The 14,282-nt window shown below is 40.1% G+C and overlaps 1 long non-coding RNA gene across 1 annotated transcript; it reads right to left on the reverse strand.

Moving 5' to 3' along the window:
* Positions 1-633: 633 nt before the first annotated feature.
* On the reverse strand, positions 634-13,814 carry LOC103159748. Its single transcript, XR_003486574.2, has 3 exons — positions 13,665-13,814; positions 11,417-11,494; positions 634-8,596 (listed from the first exon to the last, which is right to left on the reverse strand). It is a non-coding gene; the product is annotated as an uncharacterized LOC103159748 (long non-coding RNA).
* Positions 13,815-14,282: the final 468 nt, after the last annotated feature.

A 14,282-nucleotide genomic window follows, 5' to 3' on the forward strand; every position in this document is an offset into this window, starting at 1 on the left:
CTTAGGCTTGTTCCCAACCAGCTCTTATAACTTAGTACTTTTATATAAATCGACGTTCTGCCACGTGGTCTGTTACCTCTCTTCAGTACTTTATGTCCTATTTCTGTTGCATCTGGCTGTTGAATCTCGCCTGATTCTTCCCTGGAGTTTCTCTCTCCCTATGAAGGCCCCCTAGCTATTGGCTATTTGGATCTTTATTAAACCACTCAGAAGGTGCCTCAGCAGAGACACATCTTCACAGTGTACAAACGATTATCCCACAACAAAGGATGTATTTGGACGAAGCATAAAAAGGAAATAAATTGTTATGTTCCTTCTCTTCAGATGTTTGTTACCACTGGGTGACCAGAAACCACCACTAATAAGGCATTAAGAAACCCAGAAAAAAGAAAAAAAAAAAACAAGTGATGATACACACTTGTAATCCTGCACTCAGAAGGCAAAGGCAGGGGATCTCTGTGAGTTCAAGGCCAGCCAAGGTGACCTTGTCTCAACAACCGCTCCCTACCCCCAATGAGAAACAATAACAGAAAGACAGTTAACACCCACTTCAACAAGGGCCTGTGGAAAGGCTTCCTATTGTAACTTACATTATATGGAATTGCCATTTCAAAGTAACAGCACACAATGAAATGTCAGTGCATTCTCAGCTCATGCTTTATTGCTAAAACATATACATACAGGTGCAGTTTCAAACTCTCACAATAGTTCCTTTTCCAAAGAGTCAAATTTCTTCAAAACTCCCAAAGATGCATAGATTAGGAAGCTGCCTTTTGTAGTGCTTCAAACATTCAGTGCAGCTCTTGTAACATAACCTCATACACCGACGGTTTGATGCAAGGTACATGGAAGAGCAAGCAAACAGCAACACCTGTGCTTGAAGGCAAGCCAGCCACACCACTCTCAGGTAGATTACTTGGATATTCTTAACCCTTCTCATTATAGGGATAGGTGGGTGTAAGGTTAATGCCCAGACAGAAATGTTTAAAGACTGGTAACACGATGACAGAACACCTGTCTGATCCCAGGGCCTAAGTGCTCTCTAAGAGCTGTGTCCCAAGCAGAAAAACAAAAACACAAACTCACACAAACTCAAACACAGCACACCATTACCAAAGGTGTCAAAATGTTTTGAAAATCTTCAGTAATCATAATTATATTCTGACTTTAAAGGTATTTAAAGTCTGAGCTCTACCAAATATACACTTAATTTTCATGTATAATCTGTTTTAACTGACTTTAGTAGACTATCAGAGTTAGAGGACTAAGTGTTTGTTAGAGGAAAGAACTTAACCATTCATCTTTATTGGCTGGCAGAATATCAGGAAGTGGCAAAGAACATTTCTATTTGGGACAAACCACACACCCCAATTCCTGTACTTCAGTGGGAAGCAAACACCACACTGACAACTATGAATTCAGTTCTCAAAGATGGAAGTTACCATTCTAGGTCACATCCACAGCAAAGCACCACAACAAAAGTTAAATTTCGCCAGGCAATGGTGGGGCATGCCGTTAGTCCCAGCACTCAGGAGGCAGAGGCAGGCGGATCTCCTGAGTTCGAGATCAGCTTGGTCTACAAGAGCTAGTTCCAGGACAGCCTCCAAAGCCACAGAGAAACCCTGCCTCAAACCACCACCCCCCAAAAAGTTAAATTTCAAACTATTTTTCCATCATATGACATGTAAATTGAATTAAACCCAGTGAAAGTTTTATTTGAACTGAATTCTATTTAGGTCTTTCATACATTATAAATACTTCTCATTAATTGCCAAAACTATTTGTTATTTGATCATTTCCAAGTCAAGAAATCTAAGAAATTCTTATGCTGCCAAATATGGCTATTTTTGGTAGTGCTGGCAACTGAACCTATTTTCTCAGGTGGCTCTGCCACTGTATTACACTTCTGCTCCTTTCACCAATGTTTGTTCACCCAAATAAATGTTTTGTTTTTTGGAAGAAGACAAACTTTTCCTGTTCATCAGGAATCAAAAGTTTTAGGCAAGATCCATACTTTAGACCAACTCATTTAAAGTAAAACTCTAGCTCAACTACTGTAAATACAACAGCAATGGCAGAACTTCTTCGACTCTGCAGAGACTCTTAGTGCTGGGCTACTTACAGATAGTATCAGCACCTACGGAAGTAAGTGCACACTGATGCTACACACCTCCAAGATACTCATGTGTTTTCTGTGAAGGAGTCTAGCTGTGGCACACAGGCTGGCTTCTGTCTGTTCAGGGACTGCAGAGCATGCATCCGGCTTAATCTATTTTAAGAAACCCCAAACTTACTCTACATAAAACTAATGAAACAAACCTCACAGCTAGTTGTTTAGAAAACTGAACACTTATTTCTGAATTAAGATGACTGACCCTATATAGGTTATTTCTCAATTCTGAAACCCTGCACCGTCCAGATTATAGCAGCTTATTCAACATGCTTAGTTTGTCTTTTATTTGCAAACATGCTTGGGAATAAATAGAGCTAGGAAACAGAGTGAGCACTGCTTGCTGTATTCCTAACAGTATGAATGTCTTGTGGTTGCCCCTTGTTTATCTTGTACTTCCCATTTTTCAGTGGAAGTAAGACAATCTTTAATTAGAAAATAAAAATAATTCAAACAATAAAATCAAGCTATTGGTTTAAGTATCTATTGCTTCATTATTAATAAATGCATATAGAAAATTACTAGTAACTACCTAATAATGAGAAATTTCAACCATGCATTAGAATTTCAGCATTCTATAATCAGTTATGGGCCTGCTAGTATTGCTTACACTTTCAACCAGGCCTGGTTTTAATAAACATGCAAACCCTTTGATTCAGAACTGTGGGAAAAGCAATGATACATGCAAAACTTCAGCTGAGTATGTCAGTCAAATACCTTAGAGATGCATTCTGGTACACTGTATCTACTACAACGCTGCTTCAAAACAGAAACAAGTCATATACAAAAAGGTTAAACTTAAGACTTCTATTTAGCATTATAAAGGGCATTTAGTACAACTGGACTCACATGCTATGGATTCTTTTATGTATGGATTAATCTGTTCAACTAATGATTTGGGTGTTTACTCAAGCTGATAAGCACAACACTATTTTATTTTTTTGTATTGGTAACTGCAGTAAAATTCTTCAATTCTCAAAAAAAGAAAGAGAAAGAAAGAAAGAAAGAAAGAAAGAAAGAAAGAAAGACTTCTATTTAATTCTACTAAAAGACTTAGCTAGAAATCCTGGCCCTTTGAGGGTAAAAAATGTTTAAAGCCCTGGAAAAAGGAACTGAGGTGACTGTCTTTTTGGAGCAGTAAGTTTTCTTGGCCACTTATTGAGAGCTGTATGGGTGGTGAGGATACTTAGGCAGAATGGGTTCTTTTCTGATTCACATTAATGAACAGCTCCCTGGGGAAAGTTAAGGAGCAGAGCTACAACAATGTAAACTCAAGCAGTAATGCCCTGAAATTTAGCATAGCCCTCTGCATTTTAAAACTCTCGGCCAAGGGGCTTTTCCAAAATGGTATAATTAATAGCCAAGCAATGTTCTAAATAAACTAGAGACAATTTGCTTGCACCTACAGCACCATGAGAATGTAAACTCCTGAAGGTGGGGGGGGTTCCTCTTCATATTTTGCATATCACAGGTACACAAAGAGTAAACAAGAGACTACAGGAAGATTGAATACTAATTAACCACATACTTTGAGACCACAAAATCTTGTAGCATAGTTTTACACTTAGAACTATAAACATGGCTGTTAAGGGTAATCTCTGATGTAACTGAATTAGCCATGTGTCCATGATCATACAGATGTCTGAATATTGCTTGGTTGACTCAAAACCTAACATGGACATCACAGGACATTTAAAGAGAAACTACACTCAGTATAGCCTTTTCCCTACTCTTAGGCTTGTAATAAAATAACTCATTAGAGTCTGAGATCTACAAAACTACTCTTAATTATTTTTCCCCTGGGAAAACAAAGGAACACAGACCCAGATCTTTTCAGATGTTCAAGTGGCCACAATGGACATGAGGTAAAGGAATCGAGGAGTCACCCCAGTTCCACTCTTAGATTCTGATGTGAGCTGCGTGACTCCTCAGATCAAGAAAGGGATGAGTTTGCTGCGTTCTCCTTGTTAAAAAAATATGCAGTCACACACAGGCCATAAGCTTCATCACATACATATATCAGACACATACATAACCCCCAGGCTCCATACTGCCCAGTCATTTTGTTTATCTTTCATCCCTAACTTCCTTGATCTAAGTACAAGGAAAAGCCAGCAAGTTCTTGAGGCTACCTTCCCCACCCTCCAGACACACCAATCACACACAAAAACAAATTTTTCTTTTTGAAAAAGTAGCCAGGAAGCCAATGAACAAAGGTTACAGAGTATACCTCATTCTACACAATAAATGACTAATAATAAGAACAATTTAAGCAAGACCCCTACTTGTTGGCTTCACTGGGAATATAGAAGTACATTTGTTTCCAGGTTAAGCACTAGAAAGATTTTAACTGCTGTAAACTCTGGGGAAACAAAATAGTCTTTAACACATATATGAAAGTTGTTGTTTTTCACACGGCACATTCATATACATTCATAGTTTAAATGCTTTTTAACCTATGATGTATTTTCCTTTTGTGGACTCTATAAGACTGCAGAAGCCCACAAATTCAAATAGTAATCACTCAACCATACAGCTTTGTGAACACTATTTGCTATACATGCAAAACTGTTATTGCTACTAAATTCCACCTCTTTAACATTTTTAGTTCATTTATGGCTTTTTTTTTGCAATAGGAAATATCCTTTCCTATATACTGTGCTACTTTATATGCATTACTTTTTCAAGTTTTTCTCCCTTTGTTTCTTAAATTTAAATGCTTTTCAGAAGCAGTTTCACCCAGGTGATATTCTACAGGGATCTATTCCTGGGTCCCTGGATAGCTAATACTACTCATACCTAGTTTGTGTGGGAAAAAGTCACATTAAAAACAATTTTAGATTTTCTATCACACTAATGTAATTCGTAGGTCCTAGACTCTCTTTTCTTTTGGTTTTCTGAGACAGGATCCCATGTAGCTCAGATTGACCTCCAACTCACTATGTAACAAAGGATAACCTTGAACTCCTGATCCTCCTGCCTCAGCTTTTCAAATTCTGGGTTTACAGGCATGGACAACCACACCTGGCAGGACTCTAATTCTAAAATTAAAACAAAACAAACAAAAACCCAAGACCCCACAACACTCCAGAAAACTGTTCCGTCCAAGTTTCCTAGGCAACTTTTAGAGGTAGGAATTTCATTTTACAGAAAACTTTCTTTTTTCAAAACAAAGCAACTACTTTATTTCCATAAGGAAAGTAGGAAAAAAAGCCTAGAATACAAGAGACTCCAGACTGCCCACAAGGTTCTGCAATTAGCGCATGTGATGCAAACAGGAAAGAAAATGGCCAGAGATTAAATGTGCTAAAGCAATTAGCATAGCATCTCAGACATGCAAAATAGAAAATAATTCTCTGGACACAAAATAGGGAAAATGAACCCAAGACATACAATACAAATATGAGCAAGCTAGCTTCAAACTAAGAGAGCAAGACATAAGCATGAAATGAGGCCTTGCTCTGAGGGCTGAAAAGCTACAAAGGCAGCTATGTGTAGCTACCTTGTGAAAGGCTAACATTTCCCCAAGCACAATGTTTCTCAATGTGAACCCACATTTCTGTTCAGACATTAGTTGTTTTGGCCTTTATGTCCTATCCCCAGGGAGGATATCACAGATTCATACACAAAAAGTAAAGGTCTAGAATTTTCCACTCTTTTTACACTACTAGTTATTATCACTATTTCATCCTGAAGTTTAAAATTATGCTAAATTCATGCACTAACCCCTAACATGGCACTACAATATGCTACCAAGTACTACTGCTTACAAAACTATACACATCTCAAAATGGAAGACATTGGTGATTTTGTTGTTCTTAAACAACTTGTAACACTTGTCCACAAGTATTAAAATATACATATATATATATATATTTATATTGCACATATCCCGTTTTTGTTTAGTAACTTCAAAGGAAAAACTGCCAGCTTCCATGGAGAAGGGAGGAGGCGCGGCTACATGTGGAAGCACAGCCCTAAAATGGTAGTTTTTGCTGCTATTAAGAAAACCCAAGCAAGACTATAAAATGAAAATGTACTGCACACCAGGCAACTACAGCTGGAACAACCCAGGCTATGAAATGCCATCTGGTGCTAACAATGCAGGGCACAGGAGCATCTTTGACAAAGGGAACTCAACTTAAACTTGAAGGTTTAAGCTACAAATGTGAAGCATTTGGAGCAAAAGGTGACACCTCCTTGGTGGTGACAGCCCTGCCACAGGGCCTTAGCCCATAAAGTTGCCCAAGGTAAGGTGCAGGAACTGTCACCAGCTGGCTTCCATTGTCTTCTAAATGAAAATATAAGTGGCTGGGGTACTTAAAGAGGAAATTTGGGTTATATTTTTGTTGCATTTTGAGACAGGTCTGTCAATCAGGCTGGCTTTGATCTTGTGGCCAATACTCCTGCCTCAGACTCCAAAATGCAGTGGTTACAGGTGTGGGGTAACAAGTCCAGCAATTTAGGTTAAATTTAAGCCTTATTTCTCTAGTGTTGTATCATTATTTGCTCTCATTAAAAGGTTTTTTTATAATAAGTATTTAAGAAAAAAAAACTTTCAGTATAAATTCAAATTTGTTGCCCAATCTGACTAAATTATTAGAATATTCAAATTTCCCAATTTTGATCCTTTCTATGACTCAAATTCACAGCACTGGGAAATGGTTCCAGAAATCAGCTCCAAGAGCACCTGTTCCTTCTCTACTGGCAACCATTGCAACCATTTCAACAGTTCCCTCCCTTGTAAAAGCCTGGCATCACATAAAATAGACTTCTCTTGATTTGGAAGCAAAGAGAGGTTTTCACAATGGTTCCTTATAACTGTTAATTAAAGGAAAAAAACAAACATGCATTATTTCTTGGAACTAGTTTTGAGGTCTCCCTACCCCCACCCTGAATTTCATTTAAATCTACAGCGACTGGCAATAGGATCCACACTTCTTACTAGACCTGCTTTTCTTATTTGAAGTTTTGTTCAGATCCTGAATTTCTTCCAAGAGTAGATAGAGTTGATTGACCACAGCACTAGGAACATTGCTTCTGAGGTCCATTCTCTGGTAAGGAAGTTCAATTCAAACTGGGAAAATTTACCTGAGTCCCAGAATTTCAGCCTTACATTACATTATCACCTAGAAAAATAAATGTCCAAGTACCCATCTTGGGATAAAGGAAGTTATTTATGCTTTTATAAAAAATGCAAGTACATAATGTAAAAATGCTGAAAAGTCAGATGATGCTACATAAGACATCACCGCTTCTTTTTCTTAGAAGGATTTATATGCGGAGTTATTTTTTTCCTTTACTCCTCTAGGTCCAAAGTTGTTGAAGGCAAGTTACAATATAGGGTCCATCACATAACACATATTCTACTTTCTTTCCAGCCACAGCTGCACAGAAAACCAAAGTCTCATGTGCTACATTCGATTCCACAAAAAAAAAAAAAAAAAAAAAAAAATCTTGAAAAACAAGAGTGGTGTTACTGGGTTCATTTTTTTGTTTGTTTGTTTGTTTGTTTTGTTTTCATTTTTCTGCTGTTTTTGAGATAGCTTTACCATGTGGCTCAAGCTGAACCTGAACTTCTGATCTTCACTGGCAGTTTGAGGCAAGCATCAGCCCAGCCTGTTCTCTTCCCACTTTGAACTAGCTGCAGGCTAGCTGGTCCTTCCTGAGGAGGATGAAAAAGCAAAGCAAAAGAGACAAAACTCAAACACTCAAGACCATCAAACTGTCCAAAGCCCTCCCATGAAACAATAGCTTTCATCTCCAAGAGGAAAATCGTATTTAAAAACAAAAACATGGAATTATACATATAAAAATGTGACTCTGCACACAAACTGCAATGGCTTCACTTCCATGTGAAATCAACCCTGATATCTTTCTTGTCTTTTGCTTTTGTCATACCGGTGATTTGTTTTTGCCCAGGAATCTGTCAGATGGTGAGCCAGGATTTAGATAACGTTTCTTTCACCTCAAATTATAATGGATATTTGGAATTTACCACTGCAGTCTCAAGTGTGCTTATAATAGTGTTAAAACTGGCAGAATTAAAAAACAAAACAAAAACCTGAAGTCATCCACACATGGTATTTGTATAGTTTGTTGTTTGGAGCTTTTAAAGGAAGAATTCACAATGCACAATCTAAGCACCTGTTTCAAATTAAACATCTTCCTTCCAGTTGCAAACAGTGTCTTTCTAATGAAGCAAACTGCAGCAGAAGACCCTTGCCAGTTGGTTTTTTCTTCCTGAAGTCAGCAGACAGCTGCATTCTCCGGCTTCTCTGTGCCGAGTCTGAGGTGGAATAAAGGAAAGCAGCCTCTCCATTCCAAACCATGGAGGCCCCTGTAGAAAGCCATCTGAATTTCACCAAGGAAAGTGGCTGTATGAAAGAACCAGGATGCCCCACTGAGAAGACAACATAGAAAGTCCTGGAAAAACAAATCAAATTCAAAATAGGAAGATTAGGACAGGGACTCCTATGTAAACTTACTTTTAAAATCAGTATTTAAAACATACATACATGTGCATACAAATACTTTAGTTAGGTGTGCTGTGTTCACTTGTAGCCTGTAGTACTGAGGCTGAGGCAAAGAGGTTACAGAATTCAAAGCCAGGCTGAGGTAGGTATTGAGACCATGCCATAAGCCAATGACATCTTTTCTATTCCTCAAAAAGAAACCTTGTGAGGCTGGAGAGATGGCTCAGCAGTTAAGAACATGTGCTTGCAGAGGAACAAGTTCAATTCCCAGCACCCAGATGGTGGATAACACAGGGCACACTCACATGTAGGGAAAACATTCATACACATAAGGTAAATCTAAAAGAATAAATAAATGAATGTGTTTTTAATTGAAAAAAAAAAAAACCCTTGGGTGGCACAAGTCATAACTCAATAATGAATGCTTTTGGGTTTTTGTGGTTTTGGTTTTTTTGGGGGGTGGGTGTTCGAGATAGGGTTTCTCTGTGGCTTTGAAGGCTGTCGTGGAACTAGCTCTTGTAGACCAGGCTGATCTCAAACTCACAGAAATCTGCATGTCTTTGCCTACTGAGTGCTGGGACTAAAGGCCTGCACTACCAACTATCAGACTGAGCGCTTTTGTAGCATAAGGGAAGCCCTGGGTTCAAACCATAGAATGGTTAAAAACAAGTAAATAACTAAAAAAGTAAAAGTAAAATCCTGCATCCATTAAAAAAACATTTTAGCAGATTTTAGGGGCATTAAGCCTATAATCCTAGCACCTGAGAGGCAGAAGCAGGAGGATCACCACAAATTTAAGTCAACCTGGTCTACATGGTAAATTCCAGGCCAACTAGGGTTCCATAGTGGGAGCCATTTGAGAAACAAGACACCGTTCTCTTGCACCAAGAAGGTTGCACAGGCCTGTTATCCCAGTATTAGGAAGCAGGGACTTTAGGACTACTATTAAATCTGAGGCCAACCTGAGCTACACAATGAGGTGAGGTCAGCCTGAGCTACAAAGTGAGACAAGTCTCAAAATAAAAGTTTTTTCTCTATTCTCCCTTTCCTGCATGTCCTAAAAAACCATATTTTTGTTGTTGTTGTTTGTTTTTTAGTGTGGGGTTGATCTATGCAGCCCTGGCTAGCCTGTAACTTGCTGTGTAGAACAGGCTGACCTCAAACTCACAGAGATAAGCCTGGCTCTCCTAGGATTAAAGGTACGAATCACCACTACCACACATGGCTCTCATTACAACCCTGAGCAGGTTAGGTTGCCAGGTTAGTTCATCAAATGCCCTGCTCTCTGTGCTATCTTGCCAGCCCATCATTTTGACTATTACTATGATTCTTTTTACTCTCATTAATTCACATTAATGGTACACAAAGTTAAAGTCTGACTGGTTGTACACAGAATGATTTTCATAATACAATTAATGTATTTAAGTGGGTACTACAGATTAAGTAAGTGTCCTGCCACAATTCCCATGTTGAAATCCTGAGTCTAGTATCTGAGACTCTGACATTACTTGGAAATAAGGTCATAACAGGTATAACCAGTTAAGAGGGTGCTGGATGTCATGTGGGTGGTAGGAACTGAATCTGGAGGTCCCTAAAAGAATATTGGAAGCCGGGCGTTGGTGGCGCACGCCTTTAATCCCAGCACTCGGGAGGCAGAGGCAGGCGGATCTCTGTGAGTTCAAGACCAGCCTGGTCTACAAGAGCTAGTTCTAGAAACCCTGTCTCAAAAAACCAAAAAAAAAAAAAAAAAAAAAAAACCAAAAAAAAAAATTGGATGCTTTTAACCACTGAGGTATCCCTCTAGGCCCTACAATGGTTTTAGTTGGTTAGCTGGTTAGTTGTATTATGATAGGATCTGTCTGTGTAAGTCAGCCTGGCCTTGAAATCCCAATTCTCCTGCTTCAGCCCTTTAATTACTGGATTGTTTTTGAGAAGAAGTTGCTTGTCTCACTGTATAGTCCTCTCCAACTTTCTACGTAGAGCAGACTGGCCTTGAACTCTGCCTCCCCGTGCTGGGACCAAAGACATGCAACACTAAGGTCCTGGTTTTGATCCTGCTTTGATTTAAATACAAAATAGAGGCCAGTAGTGTGATCGCACGTGTGCAAGTTTGTACATATATACACACATAGAATAGATAATAATTATATCTTTTGGGGTTTTTTTTTGAGTCAGGGTTTCTCTGTGTAGCCTTGGCTATTCTGGAACTTGTTCTGTAGACCAGGCTGACCTTTAGTTCAGAGATGGCTTGCCCCTGCCACTGCTTCCTGAGTGCTTGGATTAAAGGTATTCCACCCGGCTGGAATTTGGGTTTTATTTATTAAAACAAATGTCTTGCTATATAGCCCAAATTAGTGTCTTTTCTTTTTTTAATTAATTAATTAATTAATTAATTAATTAATTATGTATACAGTGTTCTGTATGCATGTAGCCTTGAAGGCCAGAAGAGGGCACCAGATCTCAGTACAGGTGGTTGTGAGCCACCATGTAGTTGCTGGAAATTGAACTCAGGACAATCTGTAAGAGTAGTCAGTGCTCTTAACCTCTGAGCCATCTCTCTAGCCCCCCAGATTAGTTTCAAACTCAATCATCACCAGAGTTTCCCAAATCCCAAGTGCTAGGAATAAAGGCATTGTGCCATGGTGTCCGGCTTGTAGTCATTTTTATATTCATCTTCTGTTGAAGTCAATGGTTTATTTGTTTTAATTCTATTGAGTCCTTTTCAAGTTGCTATAATAGTTTTTGGAGTGATTATCCCATTACTACTTACTTGCCAAGTCCTGAGTTCTGAATTCTGAGCTGAATATAAAAGCACCTAAGGCCATGAAAATATTCATCCTGTGTGTTCCTGAAAATAAAAAGAATACAATGATAAGTGTCTTAGCTTCTTTTTTTTTTTTTAATAAAGATTTTATTTATTTATTTATTATGTCTTCTGCCTGCATGCCAGCAGAGGGCACCAGATCTCATTCAAGGTGGTTGTGGGCCACCATGTGGTCTGGAATTGAACTCAGGACCTCTTAGAAGAACAGTCAGTGTTCTTAACCACTGAGCCATCTCTCCAGCCCATCTTAGCTTCTTTTTATTGCTGTGATATGACCAATGCAATTCAGAATCATTTAATTGGGCTTGCAGTTTCAGAGTGTTAGAACTCATGATGGCAGAGTAGAAGCAGGGTGGCAGGAACAGGTGAGCTCACGTCTCTAGTATCAAGCAGGAGGCAGAGAGACCTGACAAGAATAACTCTGGGTCTTCTGACCCCTCAAAGCCTGACCCTAGTGTGATACACACCTCCAACAAGGCCAGTCTTCCTAGTCCTTCCCAAACAATTCCACCAACTTGGGACCAAGTATTCAAACATGAGTCAATGAGGTTATTCTCATTCAAACCACCATACATATCCTTTACTAATACTACAATTATTACTATGCAAAGATGTCCAACCTAACCATTCTAAGAAAAATGCACTCATAAGTATTCTAAAAGACCAACCAAAATCACTTTCTGTCTACTTTTTAAAAACATCAACATTTTAGGCGTAGTTCTGAAGCTTTTATGCAACATTGTCCTTTAGAATTTATGTTTACTGTGGAGTCTTTCTGGAGGGGAAAAAAGTGTAACTTCATAAAACTTCCAGTAGAGTATAGTGGGCTAGTTAAGACTTTTGCCTTTAGTGCAAATACACATACACTTTCCGTTCTAAGACGGGGAAGAATGTTATAGTCTCTTCCTCTGGCTCATACTTTTTTTTTTCCTTGAGGATCAGATTTAAAAAAAATTACTCCTGCCAAAGGGGAGAACTTTTTCGTCTTTTTCTAAGCAAGTGTTTCTTTCTGCTGTCAGTTTTGCTAAAGGTCTAAATTACGATACTTCCATTTGAATTCGCTTTCACCAATGTGCCAGTTTGTCCGTTTTTTTTAGACAGGATTTCTTTGTGTAGTCCTGGCTGTATTGGAACTTACTTTGTAAACCAGGGTGGTCTCAAACTCAGAGATCCAGCTGCCTCTGCCTCCCAAGTGCTGGGATCAAAGGCATATGTCACCACACCAGGCTGTGCCAGTTTATTTTTGAGACAAGCGTTTGATAGATACACATTCTAGACCTGTGCACCATGTATATGCCTCACCAATCCAGAAATCAGAAACGCAGACATGCCTAGAATTTAACTGAGAGCCAATTACAAAGAAATGCCTCATAAAATTAAATAAGAACCGCATATAAATATCTGACAGTACTAATTACTTTGTATTCACACCAGCAACACAAATGATATTCCAACACTATTTCCAAAACTACAGTTCTTAAAAATAAATTAGAAAAAAAATTTTTTTAAAAAGCATCGTATATCGTTTCCCTTAATTCTGGGCAAGAAACCAACAACTGTGAATTCCACTGAGACCTGTCAGCCGAAATTAATGCGCCTAAGGACATTATCAGGGAGAACAACCCTGCTTACTATGGTCATAAAAGTTTGGCGGGTGCGAGTATGAGATAAAGGTTACACGCGCCTATCGGCGATACACATTCTCGTATGAAAATACCAGGGGGTGCCTGTTACCGCCAATCTCAAGGTCAATGCGCTGGGGACACCAAACACCCAGAGCTGCAACAGGCCTCATTGTTACCTTGACTGATGACGCCTTCGCTAATAGGTCACTGTTAAAAACGATGTTAAAAACGATACGGAGATATTCTTCGAAAAATAAACGGGTGATGGACACAGCGGCTTCCAGGCGCAGCCCGCGCCAGTGCAATCGTGGAGGACTAGGGTAAAGCACACGGCGGGCGGCCAAAGCGAAGGGCACGGAGAAGGGCGTGGAGCGCCGGCGGGTGAGGGGAGGGCGCCGCCACAAACCAGGAGCCGGCGCGGGCCGACCCGACGCGGCGGCGGCGGCAGGAAAGCCCCGGGGGCCCAGGCCCCGCCGGCTCCCGCGTTAGGTTCGTCGCCATCCCATCCCATCCCACGCCGCCCCACCGGCTGCTCGTCGCCCGATGAACGGACGGCCTCCCCGGCTCACCTCACTAAGTCCAGCAGAAGCACCTCGCCTCTCGAGCGAGGCCCGCCCGGGGCCCGGAGGCCGGCTGCCCGGGGCACGCCTCACTCCGCCATCTTCGCTCCTTCTCCAGTCCGCCAACCCCGGGGCGGAGGCGCGAAAGGTCCCGCCCTACCTTCGAGAGCTGATTGGACAGCGCCTTGCTCGCGCGCTCTCCTTCCGCTGCAGATAGCCTGGAAGGTACATCAATCAGGACGCTTTTTATGTTGTTGTTGCTGGAGCTGCAGACTCAGGTGAAGTTAACGAGGGAAAGGTTACTGTAATTCACTTGAGGGGAAAAAAAAAAAATCGCACCGAGGCAGCCCCACTTTTTAGTAAGACAGTGTGGCAAGGCCGAATGATAGTTTAAACTGCTGTTAAAATATAAACTAATAATTACTAATAATTTCCGTCTTGGCCTAAAGGATTTTTATCCTCGGGCTAACATTACACCCAGAGGAACAATTTCATGGTTTCAGTTCTTCTAATTTTGACCCATTTGGAATCTTAAAAGCCTGAACTTAGTCTGCTGTTTAAAGGTCAACACAGGAGCGCAGTTTTCCTCACCCCTGAGGGCCTTTCTGCTGAACTGAATGAGAAAAA

This window comes from Cricetulus griseus, chromosome 6 (assembly GCF_003668045.3).
Source record: "Cricetulus griseus strain 17A/GY chromosome 6, alternate assembly CriGri-PICRH-1.0, whole genome shotgun sequence".
NCBI lineage: Eukaryota > Metazoa > Chordata > Mammalia > Rodentia > Cricetidae > Cricetulus > Cricetulus griseus.